The sequence below is a fragment of the Chlamydotis macqueenii genome, chromosome Z, assembly GCF_036417535.1.
Source record: "Chlamydotis macqueenii isolate bChlMac1 chromosome Z, bChlMac1.mat, whole genome shotgun sequence".
Taxonomy (NCBI): Eukaryota; Metazoa; Chordata; class Aves; order Otidiformes; family Otididae; genus Chlamydotis; species Chlamydotis macqueenii.
The window spans coordinates 57,845,771-57,851,834 of record NC_141593.1 but is presented as its reverse complement, the minus strand read 5'-3'; positions in this window follow the sequence as shown (position 1 = coordinate 57,851,834).

The window sequence follows — 6,064 nt, the reverse complement described above, 5'->3', positions numbered from 1 at the left end:
TCATTCCATAAAATTTATTTACCTTCTCATAGTTCCGAAAGGATATGCAGACAAGAAAGGAGAAGTCACTTTAGGGAGTTGTCAAGAGTTGTTTTTATTCATCAACGAAGAAAAATCTGTTGTAACAGCTGACCCTATGTCTATTTATTAAAACTTTAAAGATAAGTAAGAGAAAGCAAGCACAGAAGAAAGATTAAACGAAGAACTGCAAGAACGTTCAAAGAACTGCTAAGTGTCAGCTCCACCAAACTTCATTAAAATAAGTCTCAGTTAGCAAATACATAATTTGTCATATACATTGTAACGTTTAATAAATGGTCACAATGATAAAAGCAATTATACCACAAACTTTGCAATGTTGGATAAGAACACTAAATTATGAAGGATAATGAGTCTTTAGTCAGGAGAGAGGTACTATTATGGGAAAGTGTAGATCACCATGAATCATTTCTTCCTTAATCTTTAGGTAATTATCTGTTCAACAGAGAAGTGCAGATTACAACAGCCTTAGAACTCAGGGAAGCTTCTGGGGAACACCATCTGATCTGCTAAAGTCACTGTCTACTTTTTACTCCTGTAACAAAATTGTGTAGGTAAAAGAGGGCATAATCCAGACACCAGTTTCAACAGAAAATCACAGCTAAAGAAGTAGTTGCATACCAGAAATCAAATTTACATAGGCAGAAAATCAGAGCTACACTTAGCCAAGCATTTTGATACATCCATACGACTACTTTCCTTTCTAATGTTTATTTTCTATGTAAGACCTCTGAGAGAATTATGTAACACAGATGTTACTAATGAATAATTGCACTTCATAATAGCTGTGTCTGAGAGGAGTGAAGGGAACAACAAGACTTCTAGAAAAAAAAATATTTCTTATGTAAGACAAGACAATGCAAAGAGCAGCTATGTCAAATGCTAGTGGTTTTTAGGAGCTGTGGCTAAAAAGGGAATTCATCTCCTTGAGGAAATGTCACCTTTTTAGTGAAGAAAGTGCCTCAAACAGAGAGCTTGAAATAAAGACATATAATTCTTTGATTATTTTTTTTTTATTTTGGCTTGGTTTTGTTTTTGGTTTTGACATTGAGATGTCTGGATTTCTGATACTCAGTGTCGTAGTTCAGCCCCAATCGGGACCAGACTACGCAGTCTCTATCTCTCTTTCCCAAGCAGATGATCTGCTGGAGGTTTGGGCAGCATGGCCAGACAATTGCTCAAGAACGCAGCTTCAGTTCCAGGAGCTGCATAGCCTTTTTTCCTTTCTGCTTCCAGTTTATATGTGCACTATTTAAATTCTGTTAAATCTGGGTGGGGTTTTTTTGTTTGTTTTGTTTTGTTTTGTTTTCTGTAAAACAGGTTTTCACTGGAATATTTATACTCAGTGTTAATTGCTTTGGCTCTGTGCACCATGTTAATATTTTTGAAGCTGTGTAAGGAAAGCTTCTCCCACCTATGCTCATGACAGTTTTCTTCCTTGGACTGTATACCCTACTGCTTCCTATCTTCCAGAGCTAAATGTTGTGCCAAGAGATTAGCATGTGTCTTCCACACCTTCAGATGAAGTTTTAGTGAAATGTCAGTGGTGCATAAAATCCACTGCAGTATTTTCACATTGGTTTTAATTTAATGTTTTTGCTTTTGATTTCGTATGGTAAACTTTTACAACTCCTAGTTACTGTGAGTTTTAACACATAAAGAAGAACTTTCATTTTAAAAAGTCTTTCTGAAATGAACTCTTTAACTGTATGGGTTAATTATGCTGCTGTTGCTCAAGCAGGAATCCTGTATGTGTAAAAATTACTGACTGCTGTTTATATATTGTGTAAATGCTATATTTATCCCTGACACTTCACTGCTTAACTATGTACATATGCATGAAATCTGGCTCCTAAGAGCTCATTTATTCCAGCTGTACCTCTATGAGGCCATAATTTTGTTTCTGACATCAAAACTTGTTGCTGTGGAAATGATCATGTCACAAAGCTTCAGGTGGGAAGAAAATATGTGCTCAACAGATAATTATTTTCATTAATGATTTTCTTGATGGAATGTAGGGCATGTTTATAAAACCTAACTGTGATGCCAAGCTCAGAGGGTAGGATTAAAATTGAAATGATCTTTGTAATTTGAAGAAACCGTGTAAAATCAACAAGAAATTCAGTAAAGGCAAATAGAAGTTACTACACAAAAGCGTATTTTAGAATGGGGAAAAAAATGAGTGAGAGCAGTAGAACTTCAGAAAAAAAGATCTGAGGAATCCTGAATTCTAACACTGATTTTTGAAACAACACAAATATGATTCTGGAATGTATTAACAGCAAAGTAATATGACAGGTCTGGAGGTGATTAATCCATTCATATGACATTTTGTGAGATTTTGGCTTTCTGTCCTCTGGTTAGCCAGAAATACCTTTTACTATAAATTTGACAGCATCAAGTTAAAAGACAGAAAAAAATATAGTTAGATATTTTGAAAATATGACTTACAAGGAAAGACTGAAAGAACTGTTTTTTTTTTTTTTTTAGTCCAAAAAAAAAAAAAAAGACTACAGAAGGACATAGCTGTCTTCTGACATGCTAATGAAAATGTGCATCAGCTTTGCTTGGAGAAGGATAAGAACAAATGGGCTTAATTTACACCGAAGAAAATTTGCATTAGGTATTAGAAAAAAAACCACAAACCCAAAAAACTCAGTCATTGTGGGAAATCCTTGGAACAGGCTGCCCTTGTAGATTAGATTATGAAATCCCCTTCTCTAGGGTCTTTAAAGAGCAGATCAGTTAGACAACTGCCAGTGGTGGTCCTTGCACACTTGATTCCAAGTAAGTTTCAGCCAATGTTTTAGGTGGTCTTTAGAAGGTCCTTCTGTCTTCACATGTCTAAGATACAATGATTTTTTTATTATTATTTTTAAGCAAGTACTATAGTTTCCCAAGATGTATGAAAATACTTAAAGTATTAAGTTATTTTTCAAATTTTTGTATAAATAATTTTCAGAGACTTGTCCAGAGGGAAATCAACTCCCATCTCCACTCCCCCCAAAGAAAACATAATGAGAAAACTCCAGAAAGAAAAGAAGAAAAGGAAATTAATAGTTTTGAGATGTTGACCAAGGAAAGCAATACCAAGTTACACATTTAATGGTAACCTAGACTTAAACAGTTTAATTAAAGAGTAAACTAGAGTTAAATAGGATTTAGAATAAGAAACCCTAAATTCTACAAGATTCTGGATTTTATTAACCCTTCAGTTTGAAAAGAAAAGTGGTATAAAATGAAAATGTAAATAGTGTACACAGTTGTAGAAATGTCTTCTTTGATCTTGTTTTCAATTTAAATAGAAATTCTTTAATGTGGTGCTCATGTGTCCTCATTTTACTATGTGAGTACATTTACTGCTGATAGAATATAAATTTTAGGGGTTTTTTTTTGTCTGTGGTTTAGACTTCAAAAAATTTTGGGATGTAGCATGGAATTTGGCAGTATATATATTCTGTAAAATTTCTGCTAGTTTTCTCATTAAAAAATGATTAATGATGAGATTAAGTTTATCTATGGCTTTCAGTATCTCTTCTAATGCAAATATTTTATTCACTTTTAGATTGCAGAATATATTGTTAAACAGTATTAGCCTGCTGTAGTTTAGCCCTGCTTGGGACCAAGCTATGTAGTTGTTCACTCACCCTCCCCAGCCTCCGAGGGAATGAAGAAGAGGTAATATAACAAAAGGCTCAAGGTTTGAGATAAGGACAGAGAAAGATCATTCAAGTTATCATTACAGGCAAAAGAGAGTCAGCTTGGGGACAACTATTTCAATGTATAAACAATAAAACCAAAGCACGGTAATGAGAAAGACAAGTAAAAAACACAACCAGATCTTAAGAACAACTTCCCACAGCCCTTCCTCCCTTCCTAGGCTTCATTCCATACTATCTCTATGTAGTCATCCCCAAGTGACACAGGAGGGAATAGGGAATGGGGATTGTGGTCAGTTCAACATACGTTGTTCTCTACTGTTCCTTTCTCCTTAGGGGAAGAACTTCTCACATTCTTCCCCTGCTCCAGCATGGGGTCCCTCCCTTTTGCTACAGTCCTTCATGAACTATTCTGGCATGGGTCATGCAGTCCCTGAGAAATGGCTGCCTCAGCGTGGGTCCTCCATGGGCCACAGCCTCCTTCGGGCATCTGTGGGCTGCAGGTAGATCTCTGCTCCTCCGTGGGCCTCCATGGGCTGCAGGGGCACAGCCGGCCTCACCATGGGCTGCACCACAGGCTGCAGGGGAATCTTGCTGGGAGCAGCTCCCTCCTCCTTCACTGACCTTGGCATCTACAGTCATTTCCCTCACAGTAAATTCCTTGCAATCAAGCTCAGGCAGATGCCTCTCATGATCTGTCACATATCCTCTCTTCTCTTGTCTCAACTGGACCAGGCTGGGCTGGGCCTAAAAGCCTCCTGACGGGAGGCCAAAGGATGAGAGTCTCAAGGTCTATTAGGCTTGTGCCTCCCCTCTCTGCCCATGCTTCTGTTTTATTTTCCCCGTTCTTAAATATATTGTCACAGAGATGTTATTACCGGTGCTGACTGGCTTGATCCCAGGCAGTGGTGGGTCCACCCTGAAGCCAGATGAGTCCACTGGACAGAGGGGAAACTTCTAGCAGCTTCTCATAGAAGTTGCTACTGTAGCCCTCTCTACTACAGAAATCCAACACATAGCCTTACAAAGTTGCAGGCACAGTCTTGAAGACCAGAAATATGTTATTTTTAATCAGAACTTAGATTTTAGTCACGATTTCTGTTACGAGAAATTAATTTTCAGATTTTATGACAGGACTTGCTAATCGAGTGGATGCTTCCATGTTTCTCATTATTTACTGTTTTTGTTCTCTATTTGTAGAATTACTCAAGAACAGATATTACTCTCATTTCTGCAACTTTGTTGTAAGTAAGAGTCGCAGTAGCAATAACTGTGCAAATGATCCATCTGTGATGTGCTTTTATAACCACACAAATGATCCACAGCAGTTATCTTTCCAACAGAATTGCTTGAGAACTGAGCTATTTTGCCTCAGAAATTAACCCTGAAGGGCTTACAACTCCAGACGTGTACTAGTGTTAGTTATTTATCAAGATAGAATGAGTGAGACATGGAATGAATCTTCCATCTGCACATAAACTATGGATGAATGAAACAATAAAAGTTGCAAGAAAGGAGACTTCTCTTACACATGGGAGAAATTAAGGGCCAAGTGTACTAAAGTTTTATGTCAATAAAAAATTGGCACCAGTGTTCGATTGTCTTCTAAAAGTGAACACATTTTTGCCAATTTATTTAAGAGGTCTAGCACCAGAAAAACAAGTACAAAATTGTTCAGGAAACATCTGTTCTGAGGGACGACTGTAATGATTAGAAATGTATTTACCATCAGAGAATTTGTAGATGCAGAATTAGCACTAGTTTACAGACAAGGACACAATTTCATTCTAAGTGAGTAATAAAACTGGATTTTACAGATGTATCTTGAATTTTCCTATAAAATGTAAAGCTTTCAAATATGCTTTCAAAGATAAGCTCTGACAGACATTGAAAGAGAATTCAGTGATCTCCTAATGTGAGGGAACATGCTATATATTTGGAATAGATTGTAGCTGGCATGATGATGATAATAATGAAGGGAATGAAAGCCGTGTTTGGCTAGAACAAGGCCTCTGTGAGCCTCCTTACACATTCCTTGTTACCACTATTTTGAACACATAGGAAAATACAAGAATGTGGCTGGCTTAACTGTGATACCTGCTACTATTAGAGAAGAGATTAACCCCCACTCTATACGCAGAAAAGAAAGAGAAGAAGAGACCCTGGAGAGGAGAAATTTACTTTTCTCAACCAGTAGGAACTGCAGACTAATGTGTTATTGATCTGCCCATCTGGTTGCAGTGAACTTTTTGGCTATTGCTGCTGAGGTAAGAATCTCTAATTTTTGTGAACGTCTAACACACCCACTGTCTTTTGGTCCCCTATTTCTTTTTTCTTGACATCTCTCTAATAGTTGTGATTCTTGC